This window comes from Perissodus microlepis, chromosome 17 (assembly GCF_051167445.1).
Source record: "Perissodus microlepis isolate ML-2025 ecotype Zambia chromosome 17, ASM5116744v1, whole genome shotgun sequence".
Classification (NCBI taxonomy): domain Eukaryota; kingdom Metazoa; phylum Chordata; class Actinopteri; order Cichliformes; family Cichlidae; genus Perissodus; species Perissodus microlepis.
Window position 1 is genome coordinate 2423223 of NC_140477.1, and position 25191 is coordinate 2448413.

The following is a 25191-nucleotide window of genomic DNA, read 5'->3' on the forward strand; positions in this document are numbered from 1 at the left end:
TTAGATAGACTTGGCCTGTGTGTGTGTGTGCGTGTGTGTGTGTGTGCCTCTTTGTGTAAACAACTTATTTGTATGCTTCATTTACAGGCTTGATACATGCAAAGAGCACAGCTGACAGCTGTTGCTAAAGGGCCAGTGTCCTGTTTACTTAATGAATGAAATAATAGATTCCACTGGTTTACTAGAAACCTCGCTACCGCATACAAAAGAGATTAGGTTAGATTAGATGCGTGTTACGTGACAGCCGTCTGCTGTTATCATATTGCATCAAACTGCAGCTGCAATTTCATTAACTCTTCCACACAGACACACATGCACATTGAAAATGTGGGTATTAATATTGAAAATCACCCCCTCATGCATTTCCCCCTTTAGTGTCTGTTGCCCAGTTTAAACCCATTTTGAACTGATTTGAAAAGTAAGGCTGCAGAGGAAGTACCTCAAACCTGCATTCTTTCTGCTGGCCAGCAGGGGGCGGCGACTCTGGTTTGAGAACAGAAGCCGGTGGTACAGAAGTCCATCGTCTCCCTCAATCTATTATCTTATTAAAAACTTGTTTCAAGTCCTGCTGAATGCAATATCATGTTCATTTTATATATTATGATCCCCATTAGTATCATGTACATATACTTGGCACAATGGCTGCTTATATATAAAGTCAGGAATCTCTCTCCCAAGATGTTTTTTCAGTGTTGAGTTAGTGGTTCACATAACTGTTAGAGCACTTTCTGTCTTTCATATTTATTCATCCTGATAACACAATTATAGAAATTTTCCAGATGGCACAAAACTTAAAAAGCGTATCATTGGAGAAATGACATCTCCACTTAGACGACCTCAGATTGGCATTCATGCGCACGTTTGCTCATTCCAGTCGTTCCAAATGAAGAAGTGTTAACAAAACCGAGCTGATCCACAGTAGCTGTCATTTCTCAGGATTCAGGTACTGGAAAAGTGGAATTATTGGGTCCTGGATCTTTGCATGCATATGCCCGGAGCATGTTTGTCTTTCCATCTCTATGTATGCCAGCATATTTGAACACATTGTGCACAGTGCTTGTGTGTGTGTACGCATGTTGAAGTGGTAATGAGGCATGAAATCAGACATGGCTGGTCCTGAGCAGATATGAATGGAGGCTTGGTTTTGTCACACAGGGGCTACACTGTAGGCTGTTCAAACACTAACCTCTCTGTCCCTTTGCTATGTGTCCCCCGAGGGGGCAGCGTAATGATATTTAATGTGCATGAGGGGGGTCCTTCTCCAGAACATAAACACAGAGGCCCACCCTCCTTCCTCCCCCTCTTGCCGTGGCTCTTTCCCGTCTCTCAGCATTGACAGGTGACGGTGAAGTGTGACCACCGAGGAGGAGCGGCAACTGGGGGGAGGGGGAGGGGAATAATGGTTTCCACACTGGTTATGGTTACCCTGGTGACCTTCTGGCCCCTGTGGAAATAATTACTCAACACCATCATTAGGTGTGGCCTTGTGATGCAAGAACATACTTGAGCCTGCCAGTGGTGAGACTGCCCACTGGACGGTTGCCTTTTTTACCCAGCTATTGCGGGGTTTCTATGGTAACGAAAGCTAAACCGCTGGGTTTAGCATATGTGTGTGGTCTTAAGCTAATGTGCTATATGGATGCAAGCAGGTTAGCAGATGTAGTTTCTCTCAACTTTGAGGCTCCATGTTTTGACCCTCTGTGGCTACTGTATTACTCAAGAAATGCAAAAGTGCTCGGATTGTTTAGTTTCTACTTTTAAAATAAAATTAATAAAAATCTGAGTTCAGCACAAGTGCTAATACATTAAAGATATACTTACTTGTTAGGGGTTTACATATGTGGAAGCTAAAGTCCAAAGTGGTCCTGGAGATTATTATAATATATTGTGACGAACTAAATTCATTTTACCTGACGTGCTTGCTTCCACTTAGCTTAACCTACCTCCCATCCGTCCATCCATCTGTCTTATTCCTTCCTTCCTCCGAGCCATCGTTGCAGCAGTCTAAGAAGAGCTGCCCAGACTTTATTCTCCCCAACACCTCCTCCAGCTCTTCTGGGAGGATATGACACATTCCCAAGCCAGCTGAGAAACAGGATCTTATTCTTTCAGATACTTCCCATCTTGTCCTTGTGTATTTTATTATTTATTGTAGTACAATAAGATAAAATGTCAATGAGAGCCCCTCAAAACACAGTTGTTTCTGGGGAAGCTTAGGTTGCGGAGCCCCTGTCTCCATCCCAAATGATCTGAATCTGTTATAAATCTACGAAGCTTTAGCTTGATCAGTGAGCAGTGTTGTCTCCCACAAATCGTGTTCAGTGGTATTTCTTTACATTGAAAGGAGGAGTCAGATTTCAACACAATAAAACATGACGATGACTCAAATTAAATTTAATAAGTAACCAGATGTTTCTTTTATTTAATAGCATTATTACAATCAGGCAGCACGGTGGTTAGCACTGTTGCCGCACAGCAAGAAGGTCCTGAGTTCAATTCCACCATCAGGCCGGGGTCTTTCTGTGTGGAGTTTGCATGTTCTCCCCGTGTCTGCGTGGGTTCCCTCCGGGTACTCCGGCTTCCTCCCACCGTCCAAAGACATGCAGCTTGTGGGGATAGGTTAATTGGATAATCCAAATTGTCACTAGGTGTGAATGTATGAATGAATGTGAGTGCGAATGGTTGTCTGTCGTTGTGTGTTGGCCCTGCGACAGACTGGCGACCTGTCCAGGGTGTATCCCGCCTCTCGCCCTATGACAGCTGGGATAGGCTCCAGCGCCCCCCGCGACCCTGAAAAGGATAAGCGGAAGCGAATGGATGGATGGATTATTACAATCAATTAACTTTACTGTGCTGATTATTGCAGGTTCTCACGTGTTCTCGTTATATTCATTCATTAATTATTCTTTGATGATGAATGAATTGCTAAAAACCGAAGAGAGGATGCTTCACTGTTTGAGCTGCAGATCCAAAATAATCTCTGCCAAATCCTAACAATCCTCCACATTACACTGTGGAGGTTTTTTCTTTTTTTGCAGTCCCTTGGCTGCTAGAGCTGGAGTACTATTTTCTGTCTGTTGCATCCACCCAATCATCTAAATCTGTCTGTGTGTGTTAGTGCTTTGCAAATCCATTGGAGTCTATTCCATCTGCACCGTTAATATTTATGTTGCACTGTTCACCAGCATTTCACCTTTAATTCAGTTTGATATGATACGATTCATTTCATTTTGATATAGTTTTGTATATATCAAATTAATATGTAGCTACATGGCTCCAAACCATAAGCTGTTGCCTCAAGTTGCTATGTAGCTATATATTAATTTGATATATACAAAAATAGTACAGTCTTACAATAATACAGAGAAAACCTCAAGAATCAAACGCCCCCCTATGAACAAGCGCTTGGCGAAAGTCGGGAGGAAAAACTCCCTTTTAACAGGAAGAAACCTCCAGAAGAACCAGGCTCAGGGAGGGGCGGGGCCATCTGCTGTGACCAGCTGGAGGTAAGGGAGGAACACAGGACTAAAGACACACTGTGGAAGAGAGCCAGAGATTCATAATAACTAATGATTAAGTGCAGAGTGGTGTATAAACCCGATCCATCCCTGACTAATAAGCATTTCAAAAAGTAGACGTCTGTCTCCGGAATCCAAACTGGGAGCTGGTTCAACAGATGAGGACCTGAAAGCTGAAGGCTCTGCCTCCCATCCTACTTTTAAATATCCTAGAAACCACATATAAGCCTGCAGTCCAGCAGCAAAGTGCTCTACTGGGATGATACGGTATTGTGAGGCCTTTAAGGTAAGGCGGGACCTGATGATTTAGGAGCCAATGAGGAGCAGCCAAAAGCTTGCTTGTGTGGATGGATGATGTCATTCCAGAAAAGACTTGATAAACATCAACAAATAAGATTCTGGTCAGCAGCGCTGTCAGTCAAGAAGAAAATGAATCAGCAGTTTTGCTGGTACAATCCAGAAAGCTAATTGAAGATTAATTTGACGTAATCCAAATGCAGACTCACATCCTGCGACGTTATTCATTTTCTTGACAAAAGCTACACAGACACACACTTGCACAAACATAATTTCCTGTCTCCCCTCAATAGCAATCTTCTGACTCTTGGGTCATGAGAGGAAATTGAACTGGCTCTTGGTAGTTTGGCCCTCGTTCCTCGCGTCCAAACAAAGTAACCTTTTGGCTTTTTTCAAAGCAAGGAAATGATTGACTTGACATCCTGCTGGTGGAATTTAAAGTCAAATTTAAGAGAATTAATAATCCAGATGCTTGTATGTAAGTGCAGCCGCTTAAATAAGTTGGAATTATTTGCACGGTACACATAAGAAAGGACCGCTGACATTTACCAAATTATGACCGCTGACCCTCTGCATGTTTCCAAACTATAAGAGTAACAGAGAATATCTGCAAAGGTTCAACTGGCTTGCATTACAATGCAGCGCGTAGGTTGATGCACCACTAAAAATAGTACTGTCATCTTGCATGTGCATTATTAATAAAGCCATAGAACTATTTTGTATTTTGCAAACTTGAGCCATAGAAACACTTTAAACAGTCCTGTATTAGGACGCTCGATGGCACGTTGACCTTCTTGATCTGTTCTGGGTTCCTTAAATTAGCAGTGACTAAAAATGCCAGAAAACACTGAATTCTTTGTGTGGTTTTGTTAGTTTGAACGACTCCTAGTAAGTAGCATATTGCTCATGTTATTGGAGCACCTCTCTGGCTACATTCCCCCTTGGGGGGAATCCAGACTCCACTTTTACAACTACTGGCCTAGAAAAGTCACGCCGGGTCTAAAATTAATTATAACACTGGAAGTCAGCTCGCAGTCTGGGCTGTCCGTGTCTGCGTGTGTAGCAGCAATTGTGCAATAGCATGCTTTTGCATGTGTGTTTTAAGGTTGACCTGTCTGTCGGGACCTTGTGTTTGTAAGTGTGTGTGCGGCCTAAACAGCCTCCCTGTAGCTGTGTGCTACTCTGTCTGCTCGCAGCTGAATGGGGCCTTGGCCATGAGACCCAGCCGGCGCTCACCATCTGCCAGTGTCCTTGCGCGGCGCTCCTTGTGAGGAGTTCAGACAGAGTGTCGCGCACAAACAACAGAAGCCCAGAGAAACACGGTAGCGGGCGCGCGCAGATCATATACCAGCATGCACTGGTACGTGTAAACACGTTCATCTCGCCGTCACCTCCTGTTCATCGACATGCGGCGACTGTTGAGAGGCATGGGACGGAGCCGGTGACTGAACAGTCTCGATAGCCTAATGACCGATTAAAATGGAGAACAACAGCGAGGATGATGATGGTGAGGGTGGTAATCGCACCATCCGTTTCAAAGACAAACTCACTTTCTCCTGAAGTTTAGAAGCTTATGATACTATGAGGCTGGCTTCATGTCAGAAGAAGAAAAACACTCATCCTGACTGTGGAACTTACGGAGACTGCGTCTTAAATGCAGGCGACACATTTAGCACAGCGGCCTGATGTAACGGGAAACAAAGATGTTCCTCCTCTGCTCATTGTTGAATAGCTGGAAATGTTAGAGGCTTTGTAGCGCTTCAAGGAAATGGCGAGGGGAGAAAACAATCCACTTCCTGCCACTGGGGAGACAAAAAGAGACAAGCTTTTAATTACAGACTTGTTTACTGTTGTCATTTTTATCACCTAAATATGTCCCCGAGGGGTTGTCCGCCTCTCTCTGTGGCTCTCGCGCTGACTTAATCTGTCATTACAGACCACTCAACAAGGCTGGGCACTGCAACTGGGCCGGCAGCAACACACACACACACACACACACACGACTCGGGTTGTGTTATTCAGTCTAGGTTGGTACAGACATGTTTCTGCTCGAAAAAAGTGACAAATATGCAGTTAGATCTGGTGAGCACTGAAGATGGCAGGCTGGAGGACCATCTGCACTGGTGCCCATATTCCTTATGCTCCGTCACCACTCTGGAAAAGTTTCTGTCGCTGTCTTGAGCACCAAAAAAACTGCCAACCACCTGCAGTAGCGATGACTCATGGATGTATTTTTGATATGACAGACTTGTTTATGAAGACATGGTCCATGTAAATGCATTCAGTCTTTAAATGTGTTTATATTAAGGTCACAAATGATAGCATGTAAATGTTGGCTATGTGCACTGAAGACTGATTCAGTTTAGCACTGATTGGATTTGTCAGGTGTGTAAAGTAGAACTCATAATACACATTTAGTTTGCCTTACATAGCACCAGGCTACTCTTTTTTTCCATCCCAGGAAACCCTCAGTCCAATTTAATGCCTTCTATTACATTCGTTGACTTTATGTTCGTGGCGGCTGCTGGATTCTGCTTTTTTTAGCCTTTCAGATGTCTGTCCACATTCACATAATCAAATCACCACCCCTGGAGGTAGATACAGCAGTGAGGCCATTTTCAGCCTGCTGTCCTTATTTCCTTTGCTCCCTGATGTCCTGGAGGCAGGTGATAGGCAGAGAGAGAGAGAGAGTATCAGGCTGGAGGAACTGATGGATTATGTTCAGGTTTGTACAATCAACGTGCTCATTTTTGGCACTTCTAAATTTATACTCTGGAAGCAATTTGAGGCCCACAGCAAGAGTTTTCGTAGCGATCAGAGATGTTCTGGAGTGACAAAACATGTTCTTGGTCCCTGTTGATCTGCACTGTTCTTTCTTTTGTGGTTGCACCTCTTCCTCCCATTGAAGTGGAACAAACCGACCACTAAGAGGTTTGTAGCTTTTAAGCTGAGTAGGCAGCGCCACCGGAGCTATGCGGTTATTAAAGAGGACTGTTGATTGTTTTACACACCACCGGTCCCACGGCAAGAGTTTGGCTGCTTATGTTGTTAAACTGTGACTCGTTAGGAGCTCAGAGGCTGCGGAGATGGAGCCCGAGTCACAGCCGTTGAAAGAGCTCTACTCTGTAACCGATTCTGTGTCTCAGATTCACACCTTCCACCCAAGTGCACTATGGATTTTATGGGAGAGCGAGTGCATAAATTCAGCCTCATTATGCAGTTGTTTTTACTAATCACTGCCTAAGGTGCTGCACAGTCACTGACTGTGAATGTGTGCGCCAGATAATTCAATAGAGCCTGTGGCATTGTTAAATGGAGACAGAAAGTCGCAGCTTATTTGTGTTTGTCATCCCTCACAGCTTTGCATCTATTAGCACGTCATGTGAACATTGTGCCATATAAGCAGATTATTAGCGATAGGGATCTTCTGATCTTTGGCTACAGTCCATGTGTTGTAACATAGTTGCAAAAGCATGTGAACATATTTCACACTACTTAAACATAGCGATTACCGTTATGGTGGATTTGCACATCAAATAACCAGGCTTACCTGCAGCATTTGCACAGCAAAATGGAAACTTTACCAGATGAAAATCCATTAAAGTTTGTGTACAAACCTAAAAATGGAGTTTCAGAATCTGCCCTTCTCAGCCCTGCGACATGCTGATGCAGTATGGTGCATTAGCATTGTATACATTTTGGCTTGTTAGACAGCGGTGCCGGTGCCAGCCTCACAGCTGCCTCAGTGACTGTGACTGTGTGTGTTTGATAATTTATCAGAGCCTGTGCTGTGAAATGAATGCAGGGCAGACCAGAGGTGGCTTGGCTCTGCAGTCGCTCTGCAGTGAGTGACTCAGCTGGACCAGGAAGACGGTGTGTGTATATAATATAATATATATAATATATATGTTGTTGTTGGAAGCTCCCTTGCTCTCTTTAATATCTATTTTGCTCTCACGTTTCTTTATATGTTTTCTCCTGCTTATAGACAGCAACTGAAACAATCCTCTAATGCCTACGCTGAGCTCTTCCATCACTGGCATTTTTACACCCATCTTCTCTCACAGCCTCCCCTTGTCTTCACGATGACTAGGCGCGAATGCTGAATTGCCGTATGGTCGGGACACCTGTGATGTGCTATAATGTGAGCGACCAGAGCCGATGGTTCAGCCATGGTGCAAGTGATTCTCAGTAGTGCACGGTAAAAGGCTGAACTCATCCACAGCAGTAGCAGACAGAGGTCACTGCTACTTCTGAGGTTCCAACTTTTGGCCTTCAGTTGCACATTAGTTCTTTCTTACAGTAGAGTAGGCCACTGAGAGGTTGCACACAAACAACACACAATGCACTATTCCTCACTAAATAATACAGCAGGAGAGATCCTGGAGGGTAACGTGAGAGGACAGAGTACACAAGTAAGTGACAGAGAGGACCCATGAGAAGAGTGGATGAGAGTGGAGAGGAAGAGTATGATTGCAGAGGAGGGGTGAAAGAGGAGAAAGAGGTCTTTCTCCTTTGAGCGGATGCTGTTAAAAGAATAGACGTTCTTTGTCATTTGTGCGCCGGTGTGACGCAGGTTTGCTTCTGGTCCGCTCCCATGTGGTGCTGGTGTCATATCAATTATATGTCTCTCCGTCAATGCGTCTCAGGCCTGTTGCGAGATGGGCGCCTCTGTGTGCGTCCGAGTGAGAGGTTAGGTACCTGAGCTTTAGTGTGTCTGTTGAGGAAAAGCTGCAATGTGATTCCTAGACTCGGGTTGCACACGATGTGTTGTGTGTGTGTGTGTGTGTGTGTGTGTGTGTGTGTGTGAGAGAGTACGTGGCTTTGTGTGCATTTGTGCTGTCATCCTCTGCAAGTGTGTGAGTCTGCAGAGGATGAGAGCGTGAGTTTGCTATCAGAAACGCACACACACGTCAGGTATTCACATCTTGTGGGGACATGTCATTGCCATAATGCTTCCCCTAGCCCCTTACCCTGACGCTAGCCATGAAAAATGAATGCCTAACCATAACATAATTGTAACCCTGTCACTAAAACCACATTTTGAGTCTCAAAAATGCCTTCAAACTTGGGAGAAACAGGATTTTGGTCCCCACAACGATATGAATACACGCGCTCACACACACAGATTGTAAGGGTCACACACTTTTACCTCCATATGTACGTTCCTTTACATTTAGGTTGCTTTAGGGTGAAGTCGCTGGTCCGTGAAACAGGAAAACCTGGTACTTCCAGAAGATTCCTGGCCTGATGCTCTTTAATAGCACATAGCTTGTTATTCTAGCCTCTGGGCTGGACTTTTGCAGGTTCATGTATCCATGCTTGCTTTCTTGTTTATGAATTTGTAGAAAGTCAAGTGCACCACATTACACATGTCATAGTTGCAGCCCGTTCTCACTCCCGAGGTGTAATATAGTGTCAAGTCCCGAGGCGTTCCTGAGGAATGTGAAAGTAACCTTCCGCGTTCTTATGCTACGCGCCGGGTTATGGGTTATTAATACATGTATTCCAGTCCAAAACCTCACCTAACCTTAACCACGACTTTAATAACGTTATTTTTTTTCCCAAAGCGATTTAAGGAAAACAAACGCACATGTGTAGATTCATTCCAAACGGTTCTCATGTTTCCTCATTTTTCCGATCTCGTAATCTAGGGACGTGTTGGGCGTCTGGAAGCATAACATGCCAACGATTTGTCACCTAGAGTAAAATGTTACGCTTTGGGAGTGAGAACATGTTGCATAGTTCAGATGCACTGAAAACATCTCAGCTGTTTATGTAATCATATCCAACAAAATATATACTTAATGGTTAGATTGTGAAAATCCAACTTTATCTGAACATTTTCAAGCTTGATTCATTAAAACTGCCCAAAGTACCTGCTGCAGTCTACTGGACTTGGAGCAGATTTTAGGAGAACAGCAGCACCTGTTTCCCTGTTTGGCTGTAAATGGGTTGGGATATATAGAAGCCATATAGAAGGGACTCTTGGATCTAAGACTGGGTGTTCCCCAGCCACTATTTCCAGCAGCTGCTAACACTGACTAGAGATGTTGTCTGACAGTCAAATGCTCCTCCAGAGTGGGAGGTGTCATTTTAAAGACCCATGGGATGCCCTTGCCTATTTGTCTAATGAAGGTTCCCGAGGTGGTCCAAAAGCAGCTCTTTGTGTGCAGGTGTTTGCGTGTTTATAATAAAAAATCTGATGTGAGAGTTCACAGAGGAGAGGACCCAAATGCAAATCACCAGAGATAATTTAAAAAATGAGCACGAGTGGTCAGTCCGGCAAAACAAACACGACACAAAGCAATACATTTAGAGAGGTGATGGCAGGAACAAGGACCCAGTCCACCTGAGCGCACGCTGGAATATCCAAGCTACAAACGAGAAAATATGGGATTGCAAACTATGAGTAATGCTTGAGTGCAACAGAAATGAGGCAACTGAAGGGTGAGCAGCTCGAGGCTGGATCACATCCAGCGCTGCAGCAGTTTTTAGACTCCACTGTGGAAGTTCACTTCTGACCACGTCCATGTGTGCAGCTGGAACTCCTCCCCTTTATCAAAGTGACCCACTGACTTGTTTTTCATTAGTGGAAGGAACCAAAACTGTTTGCTTTCTAGAAGCGTATAAAAGTGTTCCCAAGAGTTTGATCCTGTAGACACGGCATGAGAAAGTAGTGCCAACTATGCCGTGTCATCTCAGTTCATTGTGGCACCAAATGGTGTTTTTGTCCTCAGCAGACACAACACACAAAACCTCCAACAATAAAGAAGCAAAACCAGCTCCCAGGTGACCTGTTTAGTTGTTTTTTTTATTTGTGGGAGACAATTTTAGAAAAAAATAAAAATAGGCTAAGTTGGAAGCCAACACATCCTCATCACAGAGACAGAAACAGATGCACCAAGTGATACTAATACACAGTGTCATGATAGGAAATCAGATAATAGCGTGCACAATAATAAATAAAAAAAAAACTACGTGAATAAAATATAGAAAATTCAAGAAAAGAAACAAACATCTGAGATGCAAAAATGCTTTTTTTTTTAAAAAGCAAAAAGAATACAGATATTTGCTAAAGTACTGACAAGAACCCTAAAAATGAAAAAAGAATCAAGTGTAAGTCACAATAAGGACACGAAGCACAAGATAAATTAAGATAAGGGGAAAGAAAATGACTTAAAATAATAAAGAAGAGAGGCTGAGATGGTAATGAGATACAGGAAGCTCTGTGAAGCTTGGTTTCACTGAAACTGTCAGCCATGGCAACCAGGAAGCAACGTTTGCTGGTAACTATGTGTGTCACACCGACATATGCGCACACCTTATGAGAACACACAACCATGCACAGAGCGCACAGATGGGATGAAAGACAAAACACACACTTGGCTTCTAAAGACCTGCACACATAAACATGCAGGCACGGTTCAACGGAGCCGACCCTCCCTGGACACAACTGATAATTAAATTACACGTCTTAATGTGAGGTGTGGTGCTGTCAGTGGTGGCCTTTGTGGCATTTGCACGCAAGTGCTTTATTTCTGGTTATTGTGTGGAGGATATAATGCGTCACAGCCTTGTTGAGATTCTGGTTTAAAGCTAAAAGACATATTTATTCAATTAATGTATTATCTGATCTCATTCCTGAAACAAAGTTACAATTTCTTGGTTTGCAGTCTCACCCTCATCATATACACGCTGATGCTAATAAGTGAAATGAGATGGTGTCTCTTGTCTGTGTTCGTGCACTTCGCTAATACGCTACACGCTGAATGCGTTGCACAGAGCTGCATATTAACTAAAAGCGAGACGAGAGTATAGATTTAGTTTTGGTGCTGAGGCTAAAGGTTTCGTGTCGCTCCCCGTGAAGCATAATTTAAACCCGGCTAAACTGAGAGAGGAGCGAGATCGATGCGGCCCCCCGCGGGGAGCCTTGAAGAATCAGAGCCCACAGGTCGATGCCGGGTGGTGCCGGGGCGTGACATGCGCCGGCAGCCGCAGCCGGTGGTGGTGGCAGCAAGCTGAGCAGCATCTTTTTCTTCTTTTATTCTTTCAGCATGTGACCTGACAGCAGTACTAGGAAGAGAGGCCTGTCTCATAAATAATACCTTAACAGGGAAAGCATCTAATATTTGCTTTAATAAGAGCTGCTCATATTTAAATGCACTCACTTGACTGACGCCGCGATTACATTTGCACAGTCAAAAAAGGGCCTCCATTAAATATCTTCCACTAGCCTATTGCAATATTTATAAAGGTAAAAATAAAACGAGTCATTTCCTGACCTAAATTATGCATTAAAACGTCTTAGTGCAAAAGTTAGTAATATTCCAAAACTGCTACTTAATGAAGACACAAAGTCCCGGCCTCCACCGCAGTATAAATAACGATATAAGTGCTGAAAAATAATACAAGTTTCTCTCCCCATTCTTAGTTAACGATATATCTGCCAAAAATATTTAAGGCTGTGGGATAAAATGTCTCCAAGTTTAGAGGGTAATGTTCTTTTTAAAGGTACAGGCAGTTGTTTTTTGAGGTTCTTTAATAGAATAAAAGAACTGGACAAGTTCCAACAAGTTGATGCCTTCCCATAAACTTGGAATTAATCTGTTTAAAGTACTCAGTGCTGGTTTGTGGAATTCACAGTTCTGACCCGCCGTCTTTAATCCAGTGGCCAAAGTGGACTTGCTGTTCTGCTCGATGCTGTTTTGTGTATGTGGTTAGAGATCAGCCCATGTGTTGTATGACAAAGGAAGAGAGGAGAACCCATAGCTCTTTGCATGCCATTAAGGCAAATTTTTATTTGTGTCTGCACTTTCAGACTCAAATAATCAAGGCTCAAGGGTCCCTTCACCACAGAAAAGAGATAACACGACCTGGATAAGATGTTATCGTCTGTCTCCTCATCTCAAGGTTCATCTAACACATGAAAACATACATAAACATGCTTATTCATTCCTGATATTGTTGCAGGTAGTTATTGTCATCGAGCAGGCTAAACAGCAGCAGTTATAACAGTTAGAAGCTAACTTTGTGTCGGCTACGCTTGAGCGTACAAAAATCACGCTTTCCCTCCGATAAACAGTTTGATTGCATTTTCACATCATATGAGAGTTTATTCACGTTCAAGTTCAACAATGTTGCCTTCACTTCAAAGACAGTTTCACTAACACCAGGAAGTGCACACTGACACAAAAGTTCAGGAAATATCCTCAACAAGTCCCCTCAGTGTGGCTGTCATCAGTTACAGATAAACATGGACACCAGCAGACTGACAGCTTACACTCACTACAGACGAACGGCAGCCACAGTTTTTTGTCCTACGGCGGCAACCGTAGCTAGGATTATGCACCTGATTTGGTAAAGAAACAGAAATGTCTGCAGTTGGAATATATTGAGCCATTTGTCTGACTCTGCACTGCTGTGCATTGATCGAATGGCTGTTTAGATTATGGTAACAAATTTCTTCTAATTAGCTTTGCAAAGCGTTACGTTCAAGAGCCTCAAAGTTTTCTCCGTACATCAGTGTCTCTGTTGCATCACTCAGGCCGACACAGAGTGGGATAAAATATTTACTCGTCTCTACTTTTCTCTTTTCAGTTCTCTCATGCTTTGCTGTTGGTCCAACCAATTACTCATTCATGCCAGTGATCATTTTCCCAGCCCTCCACCATCTAATCCCTAATGACAACACTGCCAGTTTATCTCCTACCAACACTAAACCCTCCTCGGCTCCTAAAATGTGGCTGAAACATGTAGAAAAGATTTCTTTTCAGAATAGCTAATCAAGCTACATAACACCAGATTATAGTAACATATCCATTCTTTAAATATACTTAATATATTTGTGAAAGTGAAACATGGAAATATTATAAAACCTTTTTGGTCTCAAAGGAAGACACGTTGTGTTTTAACTGTAATGCAAAATATTCATGCTGAGGAATATTTTCTCACAGATAAAGTGTGTGCATGCATGTTTGTGCATGTGTGCATATCCATCTGTGAGTCTTTTGCCAATAAGCAGGGGGTGCAGTGCTCAGCTACAGGGAGGCGAGTGAATATTTGGCTCCTCATTTGGGATTGGATGGTTTTATGTCACTTGCAACAGCAAAGGATTAATAGGTGTACTCGTCCGTTCCATGCAGTGCTCCTCTAACCATTGAGACCAATAATCCATTGCAACTAAAGAGATATTTTATACATCTAAATATACAGGTGTGTGTGTGTGTGTGTGTGTGTGTGTATTACCTGATGACTTTGCATCTTATACCTGCTCCCCTTTATCTTTGATTTCCAGCAACTTCTAAGAAAATGTCTGAATTTGTTCAATTCGACTCTCTGCTTCGTTCTGTTTGTAAGATGAACCATTGAGCTTATCTCAAGTTATTTGCTAGAAACTGCTGGCTGTGATTTTATGTTGGCAGTCTGTAAAAGCTGCGGTACCCAACCTTTACAAATTAGCACTTGTGATTTGTAAAACCAAAAAAATAAGATGTTATTTGCGAGTTGGACGTCGATTCTCAGTGTGATTGACGGCAACAGAAACTTGTTCACGCAGTCTTAATTTTGTCCGTGACCGTCTTGGATGGTTAGCATCAGAAGTAACAGATAATAAAATAGTAGAATTGCTGAGCCAAACTGAAACAATTTGATAATTCGATCTTAACCTGTCACAGAATACGGAGTGTTCAGGTAACAGGACTCAGCACACCGCAGCTCAGAACTATGTACACGTTTTTATTGAACTGAAGAATCTTTTAACAACGTTAAGGAAACGAAAAACTAAGGCTCATGCCACGGTGGGAAACGAGGAGCGTGGAGCCCAGGAGCACCGTAATCGGGACCGTGGGGAAACTGCAACAGAAAGGGGAGACACAGTTAACAGCACGCAGATTGTCAAGAAATGAACAGCTAGACTTCATAAGTAGCCGAGGCTTGCAGGTAGAGCAGGACCGTGGAGCTTGGAGGGGAGAGGTGCCCGTGAAGGGAATCCTAGGGAGGGAGGCAGTCAGGCAGGATGACAGGCAGGCCACAGGCTTCCACGCCGAATGCTGGTCACACTGGGAGGAGACTTACAGACTGGCGAGGAGAAGCCGTCAGAGCTGGCTGAAGTCCTCCGGTGATTGCCTCAGATGAGACGCAGGTGATTTGGAGGCGGCCCAGCCCGAGGGTGTGGCCACCGCAGCCTCCCACGGCTCCCTGGATGCCGAGCCACGGGCCGTGACATAACCTGTTTCTATGAGCACCGGCCTTCACCTTCCAGACCAGAGGCTACACAGATGTCTTACTTAGATTCTTACGGCCCCGTGCAATAGTCTTCATATACTCCCATATTCTCTGTGGGGCTACACAAAGAAGGAAATATGATGCATCGCACCATATTTCCTTCTTTGCAAAACTGAACAGCAATTCTAGCGGAGATAAAGTATTTGCTGTTGCTTTATTCTCTTTGTGGTAGTTTCTATCATAATCACCAAACTCTGTAAAGTTTGTGACTTTTTGGTAGCTTGTAATTTTCTCCCATGGGCGAAAATGGGTGGAAATGGACAGGCTAAGTTTCATTTAAATATAATACATCTTTAAAAAGCCTCCCCTTCACCTGCACATGTGTCAGGGTAAAAGCCAGAAAAGTTCGTGCCCTGCAGACACAGTCAGAAGATGGGAAATTGTCTCAAGATGTGGGACAGGGAGACAAAAGAGAGGGACATTATGTCGCCCTAATTTTGCACGATTCGTTTATGGGATTTATGTGTTGTGCTCAAAATGCAGTTGAAGCAGCTGACTGAGAGATGACAGTTTAAAGTGCCTTTGTTTGGCTTGATAATGATGGTGGGGAGACTGACGAGATTACCCAAATTACAGACATCTGTCTCTGGGCTTTAATCACTGTTTGAAACCACTGTCAGTTTTCATTTAAATGCCTTTTCGATTCATTAGTATATCCAGCAACAAAACAGCTCTGGCCACTCTGTTCATAGATATTTTTTCACAGAATAATTTTCCAGAGAGAAGCGTGTTCGGCAAAAAAAGCAGCAGGTATTTCAAAGCAAACAATGGCCGACCACACGGAGCCACGAGTCAAGTGCTTTTGAACCCTCTTGTTGCCATGCAGTTTCACATGCTGCTTCATAGAGGCACTTTGAATGGCCTAACAAAGTGGGCACCGGTGCAAAAAACAGATTTTGTATTCAGTTGCGGGTGTTTATGCTCGCCGAACACAATTTGATACACGCGGACTCGAGTGTCAAGCTAAACATCGGCCGGCGGGGCTGCTTTTTCAAACATGTTGATTCCAGTTTGTGTGCTGGAGTCGTCGCTGTGGTCCTTAGCAGTTCATGCATTGTTGCGTGTAATCAGAACCCGTGTGGGTTCGGTCAGCACGTATGTGAGAAAGAAGCGACTGCCATATGAGAAGGAAACCAGTGAGTGTGATTCTTTTTGCGTGGTATTGCCAAAGGATTTGATTACTCTGCTGCCGATGTCTTATTTGATCAAAAAAGACGTCAGCTGATGTTGCACATTATTCACCTCAGGCCGGGATAAGCTTGGGTTTTGTAGGTGAAGGCCTTAGCTGTTAGGGCTTTTTACAATTTGATGATGCATTCCTGCTGTTGCACAGACACAGATAAGAAATGTCTCACAGCAGGCTGACGTGTGCTGATATTAAGTGTGCGCTCTTGTGTATTTTATTGTTCCAGATTAGACCTAAACCCCGGTTGGAGTTGTAGATAAAACAGGCAGTTGGCTCAGCTTCCAGGTTTTTTCCCAAAATTAATTCAAAATCATTTGCTTAAATATAAAATGACAACAATAATTTGATAACTGGTAGTAGCAGCTGGTGTGATATCCCATGCACATATGTACCTTTAGGATCAAAGGTCATTCATGAAATGTGACCTGTGCGTGGTCCAGCAGACCTGAGGTTGGAGACGACCAGAGATGTGAAACGTGGCTCTGGATGCTTTGCCAGTAACTGCAGGATTATACTGTAAGTGTTTAGATTTTCATCAGCTGTGGTTTAAAGAAGACTTGCTGATATCTGCCCTTTCCTCGATGACAGAATGAGGATTTCTTGCCTTCTAATTGGCTCGAGCCTCCTTTTGTTTCTCCTTGTTTTAAATCTGGTGCAGGCAGCAGCTCTAAAAGAGCATCAGTGGCGATTATATGTGGCCGGCACGATTATTAAAACCAAGAACTGTTATCAAGTGATCGATGCAGAGTTTTTCATCTTCTGAAAGTATCCTCTTAAAGTCCGGGATGCGTGCATCTATGTGTGTGTATGTGTGTGTGCATGCTCCTCCTTAAGGAGATTGGTTCAATAATACCAGACTTGAGCATGAGTCATATCTAGTAGGATATTGAGTAGAGACTTGCAGAGAACAATAAACAAATCTATTTATCACAAGGGTAACCAAGATGATGACGACAGCATCGTCTGATCTGGAAGTTTCCACGAGCCCCGTCTGTTTCTGTGGTCACTCCTGGATTTGGTGCGTAAAGATAAACTGGAGATCCATCTTTGTTACTGCCCCGTTTTATTGTTGCAACCCTGTTTCTTAAATATTACACGCTTACGTAATATAAACAGGATTCTCAGTTGCACAATGATCACAGTGCACCAACACTTTTGAATTAACTGAATCAGCACTGCAGGAGCATGGTCGGGGCGGGTTTAGCAGATTGCACTTTTACAGAAATGCTAACGTCTTGCCTGCATTCTTTCCCTAACCTTCCCCAAGTGTTGGCACTCGCAGCACAAACAGTATAGACATAACAAATTATTGTAAATGTATGTATGCTGATCTAAAAGTGAGAAGCAGTTCCCTTCAAAACATACTGGAGTTGAAAATTGCTCGGACACAGCGTGGCCTTCTCATTAGACTTGGTACTTTGTAGTCATACCTCAGCAGTGCACTGTGTGTAGATCACTGCTGGAAATGTGCGATATCAAAATTGTGCTTTTTAAAAATCCTCTGTGTTTATCCTCCGTAGAGTCTTTGCGGTCCTTAACAGGGAGCTAAACGGCACATTTAAAGAGTGATCTGCTGCTCTAAATATACTGTAAACTAGCCCAAACCCGACACTTAATGAGGTTCTGTTTGTGCAGGTTGTCTCGTTGAAATGCGATGAGCAAGACGAGCGGTTTCTCTCTGGGGATTTTCACCACCATCCAAACTAATTTTGCAATTCTTATCCAGCAGTAACTTAAGTGCGATCATTTTCGCCTACAGCAGGGTTAGTTAGCCCAAAACCGCCAAATAACTGAAATGTTACTATTCCGATGGCAACGTAGCTTATGTGCAAGTTTAAAGTGAAGCTCTTACGCATGTTCTGTGCAGGTGAAGTGTGTGCAGAGCTCCTGTTCGAGAGATTTAGCGAACATTGCCTCATTTATTCTCCTTGATCCGTGAACCTGAAGTGAATCATTGTTTTGAACCACTCTGTGGATCAACACTCCTACGGATTCGGTCGCCCGTAGACAGCTGGAGATGGACTGCATGAAAAGCAAAAAGCAAACGATAGAAGAAGTGACATGTGTGGGGTTTGTTACTGAAGTTCAAGCTCTCTAATCCTAAACACAAAACCACCACGTCCTTAGCTTTAAATATTCTCACACACAGAGAAGCTTCTCAAACACAAGACTTCCAAGAAAAAAAGTCTACTACAATTAGACTGTAATTAATACGTTTCGTGTGTTTGAGTAATAGCTGCGATGTATGTGAAGGTTTCCTTTGCAGCTTTCTGAATAATTAAGTTTGAGCACTGAGGGAGGTGAACTCCTTTGTGTCTGTGAATAGTATTTTATTGTGATGAGCACGGCTGCCTGTCACATGCGTGATGTGATATCATCGTCCCTGAGGTAGCACGACCGTCAGATATCGACACAACAAAGCGTGAAATATCACATGAAAACACACTCACCACTGTTGAGCAAGTTTCTAGGAAGAAACAATCGATTTCTCATTAAAGTAATGAAATCATGCAGAAGTAGTAAACAAAATTAGGCCACAAGCGACCTGCGTACAGAAGAGTAGAGAAAAAACCAGGTGAAGCAGTTCATCTCACAAACAATAGTTTGTACGGATGTTACTTTGTTACTAAATGTTACTTTACAGTGGGGGTGTCCAACTCCAGGCCTCGAGGGCCGGTGTCCTGCAGGTTTTAGATCTTACCCTGGGTCAGCACACCTGAATCAGATGATTAGTTCATTACCAGGCCTCTGGAGAACTTCAAGACATGTTAAGGAGGTAATTTAGCATTTAAATCAGCTGTGTTGGATCAAGGACACAACTAAAACCTGCAGGACACCAGCCCTCGAGGCCTGGAGTTGGACACTCCTGCTTTACAGAGTGAAAAAGCGTAATTTGGGATTGATAGTGTTGATAAAAGTTAACATGTTTTTGGGGGTAATTACTTTGGACCACAAAGGTTCCTCATCAGCGAAAGGGAGATGGCCAAAGGGTGCTCTGATGGAGGTCTGGTGATTGGGAACACGCCAGTGAATGTGGTGAACTCACCCTCATGTTCAGAAAACCAGTTTGAAATGATTTGAGCTTTCATACATGCAGTGTTATCCTGCGGGGAGCAGCCGTTAGAAGACGGGAACACTGTGTTCACAAAGGGATGAAGCCGACCATCCAAATGTCACGGCAGAGATCGACACTCATCAGACCAGACGACGTTTTCCAATCTTGTAATGTCCAAATTTGGTGACTATGTCAACTGTAGTCTCAGTTTCCTGTTCTTAGCTGACAGGAGCGGCACCCGGGGTGGTCTTCTGCTGAGAAATGCTTTCTGCATATCTTGTTTGTAGCGAGTGGTTGAGCTACTGTTGCCTTCCCGTCAGCTCAAAGCAGTCTGTCCGTTCTCCTCTGAACTCTGGCATCAGTGACGTTTGTTCTCCCTGAAACTAGGATAGTTTCTCCTTTTCTGAAGAGATGGTTGCGTGGGAAAATCCCAGCAGATCACGCTCCGCTTGAAATTTCCGTCTGATGGAAAATCAGATATTCGTGTTAACGAGCAGCTTAACAGATATACCTAATAAAGTGGCCAGAGAGTGTAGCTGAAAGCTGAAAAACAGCTCGCAGTGCTTTATAGTGAAGCTTTGCTACGCTGTAGGTCTCTGGGCATAAATGTCACTGAAAGGAGCTCCCTTTCAGTGACATTTATGCCCCGTGCTGCTTAAAATTCACACGTTTTCAGAGTACGCTCGCTGGTTATCGCGGCGTGAATGCAGTCTACGTCAAATACGTAATGGTGGTGTCACTGAGAGGACAACCACTCTGCCAACGGATTAGGTTAATCACAGGGGGAATGACTGCAGTGGCCTCTTTTCAGAGCAGGGAATTAGATTTATACAGAGAGCGAGGTGGGGGGGGCGGGGGTTCAGAACGCTATGTTGTGGTAAGGCGAGCAGGGCGGACACCAGGGCGGAGCTTTAAATTCTCCCTCTATCTGGCAATCGAATGTGTCAGCTTGTAGACTGGAAGGATTCATTATCTCCTGTCTGACCGTATCTGCCTCTTTGCTTCTCTGGTCTTTTTGGATGCTGCTGGAAGCTATAAGTGATGTGTCAGTAGATGAATGAAGCATTCAGAGTGACCTCAGAGCCGTGTGGGGGTGGGGCGGGTTTGCGCCCCCCTCTGTTCACACGTCAAGGCGAGCTTTCCGTGAAAAATCAATACCTGCCTTACCTGTGACGTAGGTGAGGAGCAGTAATACTAAAGTCCCACTGCGCTGCTAAAGTGTCGTCTCTACGTGAGGTACATTTGAAAGGTCACATGTGTTTAAAAGCGGGCTGCCCGGCGACTCTTAACCAGACGCAGTTGTTATCAAACAGACTAATCAGTGCTGCTCAGTGCTGTTTTATTACTTAATGCACTTGATTGGCAGATGTTGACCTTTTAACTCAAGACGCGACCAATTAAAGGACGACTGTTCAAAGCAGCGCACGTGCGATCCTACAGCGTGTTAAGCAAATAACCTCATTAACAATTTACAGTACTGATAGTTTATCTTAGTTCATCACAGTTTCAAGGTTTTCCACAGGTCTGAAAAAGAAATTCTTACAGGTGTTTTATTTATATAGCACCAAATCACAGCAGCAGCAGCTCGAGGCCCTGCAATAATACAGAGAAAACCTCAACAATCAGAGGACTCCCTGTGAGGAAGCACTTTGGCGACAGTGGGAAGGAAAAACTCTCTTTTAACAGGAAGAAACCTCCCGAAGGACCAGGCTCGGGGAGGGGCGGGGCCATCTGCTGCGAACGGTTGGTGGCGAGAGAGGAAGGCAGGACAAATGCACGCCATGGAAGAGAGCCATGAATAATACTGATTAAATACAGAGTGTTAATTTTATGTATTTTATGTAAGTAAGATAAAATAAGGGGATAAATGACCTTTATCCCACTGGGGTTTTTCACTGTTTTAGAGTCTTGAATAAATACTTTAATACTCGATGCTGCTTGAAAAGAAGTGACACTCTGTTTTAATCCCTCAGTGAAATGGGTCAAATTTGGAATAAACACCAAGTGTGAATTTTTCTTAATGACCACCGTCCAAGAAATGTACCAACTCTCCCCGAGCTTGTTACCCATGTTTGCAGACAGAGGAGAGAGCTAGACCTCCACATCCTGTGGATCGCTCGTGCTACGACGAGTCAGACGTGGGTTGTTAAGATCACAGGGAATTCACATGACAGAAATCAGAGTGCACTTTCCCCCACTTTTACTGAAACAGCGTACTCATTGAAGACTGTCGTAATATTGTCAGCGCACAAGAAGTCTATTCGGTGCAGAAACCTTGCGAGATAACATTTTATTCATTGCCCTGCAGATCAAATTTTTTTACCCTGGAAATGACTCCTGCTCTTTTCTTCGTCTGCCTTTGTCTTCATCTCAGTCCTATTAAGTCCTGAGTTTCTTCATCTTTTCTCAGAGTTTATTTTTAAAGTGCTTTCAGGGATCGTGTCTGTTCTCTGATCCTGATTTAATACGATTGGGAGTGTTTGTATTAGCACGATAGCTTTCATGTCAAAGGTGATGCTGTGCCTGTCAGATACGTCTGTGATTCTATTTGCAGCTTTTCTTTGTTGTTCCCAGAGATAAAAGACAGTTTGTTAAAAAAATTTCTTTCTTTTTTTTCTACTTTTTTTTTTACAAGTTTCCTCATCTCCAAAGTGATATGGATTCAAAACATAAGGTGACGATTTGACGGGCTACTTTTTAAGCTGTCAAATGAGAGCCTGCTTAAATTGTGGCTCTCTGCATTTGATGGGAAAAATGTGTTTTTGCATGGAACTTTTCCAAATTCCAAATGTGCATGATCTCTGCACCTTCATTAACAGATTTCTGTAAGGATTTGCACACGTGTATTGATTTCTTCCTTTGACATTCAGAGCACACCTCATTCATAATTATGGCTGAAGGTTGACTGTTAGTCACAGTATAGCCTGCTCAGAACCACAATAAGCGCTGTTTTTAAGTCAGTGTGAATTAATATTTTATGGAACCATCTTCACACGCTCTCCATAGGGCATCTGGTAGCACATGCCAAACCATGTAAAAATATGTTGCATGGCTTATCTAGAGCCATAATGCAGATATCGTACTGCCATCTCATGGATGTAAACGTGGCCACAGAAACCTGTTTCTGTGAAGCTAAATGGCGCCCTCTTGTGTTCACAGACGGTTCCTGCATGATGTTAGTTTTCCTAGAAAACAAAATCATCTATTTTAAAATGTAATGAGAGTCACAGAACAGGTAAGAAAACATCTGGTATGCAGTTTATCAACAGGTTTTACAATACTGCTTGCTTCCTGATGCGCTATAATTAGACCTGTGGAAAAAGAAGGTCTAATTATAGTATGTGTTGTGTTGCCAAGACTTTGGTATGATAATGAGACTGTGTTATGGCCTAATGTTTTTTTTTTTCTGACTCATTTTAAAGGATTGACAAAGGAAACAAAGCAGAGCCGTAGCTTCTGAACACAATCCCTGGTTTTTTTGGCCAAGACACTGAGCTGCTCACTTGTGTTTTCACTACAGGAAGCTTCCTAACCAGGTGTAAAGTCAGACATGCTGACTTGCTGGTGTTTATATGTTCAGTGTCTTCCACCTAAGCCCTGGATGTAGAAGTAAGCAGCAAACCTGATCAGAGGTGCTCAGAAGCACTTGTGAGTCATGCACTTATGAATGATTTATTCATTTAATTTTTTTTAATTCGATTTTAGGTTCAGTTATAGTTGAACAGCTGACGTCATAAGCTGAAGGCAGGGGAGTCTCTAATTTTAGAAGGATTTGACCGTGTGATGTCACTGAATTATGTAAGACCACATAAATAGGGTGAGTTTCTCTCTGAACGAGCAATATTCAGGTCTTTGAGTGAGCACCAATGTAAGACACTTATATCTCAGTTTTCTTATATGAATAAAAAAAAAAAAACATACACGATCCCCTTACATCGGCTTGTTTTCGTGTCCGGCGGCTAACATTGACTCTGTGTGTTTTTCTCCCATAGTTACCTCCAGAGGAATGCTGTTGCTTTTGTTGTGCAGGATACATGCAGCCCGCTGGCTATGCACATGTCCCGCTTCTTCCGTCTTTGTTTTTATTGAGAAGCGCTGGGGTGAGCTGCAGTGTGGGAACGTATCGTAGCACCAATTCAGTTTTGGTCTCTGTGATCCTGCTCCTCCCCTCGTGTGTTTTTCTAAGTGCCTCGATTATGTGTCATGGCCATGAATCATATTCAGCAAAATGACAAGCGAGCTTACGTGTCCCGTCATGACAGGGCTTATTAGAAACTCCTCCAGCTGTCATTCAACGAGATTTTCCTGAGTTTCATAAGAAGAACCGAAACTCATAGTGTGTGTGTTGGTGTGTGTGTGTGTGTGTGTGTTGGTGTGTTGGGGGTTTTTCGTGAAACTTCGTAAACCATAACAAGAGACATATATTTAAAAAGTAGCATTTGTTGGTTTTTGTATTGTAATTTAAATTTTATTTAACCAGGAAGTCTCTTCACATTAAAAGTTTCTTTTTCACTCACCAAGAAGTCGCACGATTATAAAGTTACAAAAATAGGAAACATCAAATGTAACCTGAATGAACGTTGAAATAAAAAAAGAGAAGGTCAGCCTTTGGGTAGCAGGACATATCCATGCAGTTTTAGAAGCCTATATGAGAGCTTTTAACTCTCCCGGGGTGACAAATACATCCAGCTTTAATGCTCTCTGACCAATAGAAAGACGTTTTACCAATTTTAGAAAAAAGTCGTGGGGAAGCCATCGAGAGGAGTGCAAATCATAGCAGTTCTTTGTAAGCGTTAAGATTGGACGCAGATAAGAAGAGTCTGGCTTTGTAAAATACACCAGTGCTCCTTAGGCTTAACAAAGGCCAAGACACCAGATTATAGACATGTACGCCACAAAACATGTGATGTGAAATGTAAACCTGTGTTACAGAGTCTACTTAAACAAATGAGCTTTTTCTGCAGTTTCAAATGAAGCTCGTGGCTAAAATCTAAGACTGATACCCCCCAAAATGAAGCTAAGTCTTCACGTTTATTTCCTTTCTACAAAACACACACACACAAAACCAGTACTCACCGTTCTTTCTGATGACTTTGCACATTTTGTACGTGCTGCTATCCATCGTAAGCCTGTCATCAGTTGTCATGAAATGAGGGCTTAGCGATCAGTATAGCGCACAGTGTCAACGGGCACTGTGACCCCCTGCAATGATGCCAGATGCCCCCTCTTTCTCACACAGAGATGCGCTGACAGTTAAGGTGGACCAGGTTTCAAATAGTGAATCGAAGCTGAAAAGAGCTTAAATATGTTGCTTAAAGGTCTTTATAATATAGCCGCACAAGATTTTAGGAATTTTAAAAGCATAGCTATACCTTACTCTATGACGCCATCACTGACTCGTCCTCAAAGATGTTCTCCAGTCTTCATATTCTGCTCGTAAATGCCCAAGAGACGTCGTTAAAGGGAAGTGTAATAATCTTTTATTGCGCTGTGCGTTCAAAAATGTGCAGCCAGTTTACAAGATATCATAAAAATGAAAGAATGCTGAACCAATAAAATCTTTAAGCCTAAAACTTTTACCCAAATATACAAATTTATTTCATATATTTTAAAATAAGTGAAACTAAAGCTCGGACCTTTGTGTACAGAGGGTTATTTCAGAGGCTTTTCAAGAAAAATGACATAAATCACAGTTTGTTTGTGTGTAGTTATCTTTGAGTAGCTGGGTGTGTGAGTCCTCGTGCTTCTGGATGTTTTCTGTAGATACAAAAAGCTGGCAAAGGTTGTGAATAATTACTCCACTCCAGTTATTCCAGTCCGCAACTTTGATGTTCCTCCTTACTCTGCTG

At 43.1% G+C, this 25191-nt stretch overlaps 1 protein-coding gene and 1 long non-coding RNA gene across 5 annotated transcripts in view; one reads left to right on the top strand and one right to left on the bottom strand.

Moving 5' to 3' along the window:
* Positions 1–25191, top strand: part of pde4ba (phosphodiesterase 4B, cAMP-specific a) — a 203624-nt gene that overhangs the window by 103679 nt on the left and 74754 nt on the right. The gene's annotated exons all lie outside the window — the stretch shown is intronic.
* Positions 12340–24823, bottom strand: LOC146369010 (uncharacterized). Its single transcript, XR_014797310.1, has 2 exons — positions 24419–24823; positions 12340–19804 (listed from the first exon to the last, which is right to left on the bottom strand). It is a non-coding gene; the product is annotated as an uncharacterized LOC146369010 (long non-coding RNA).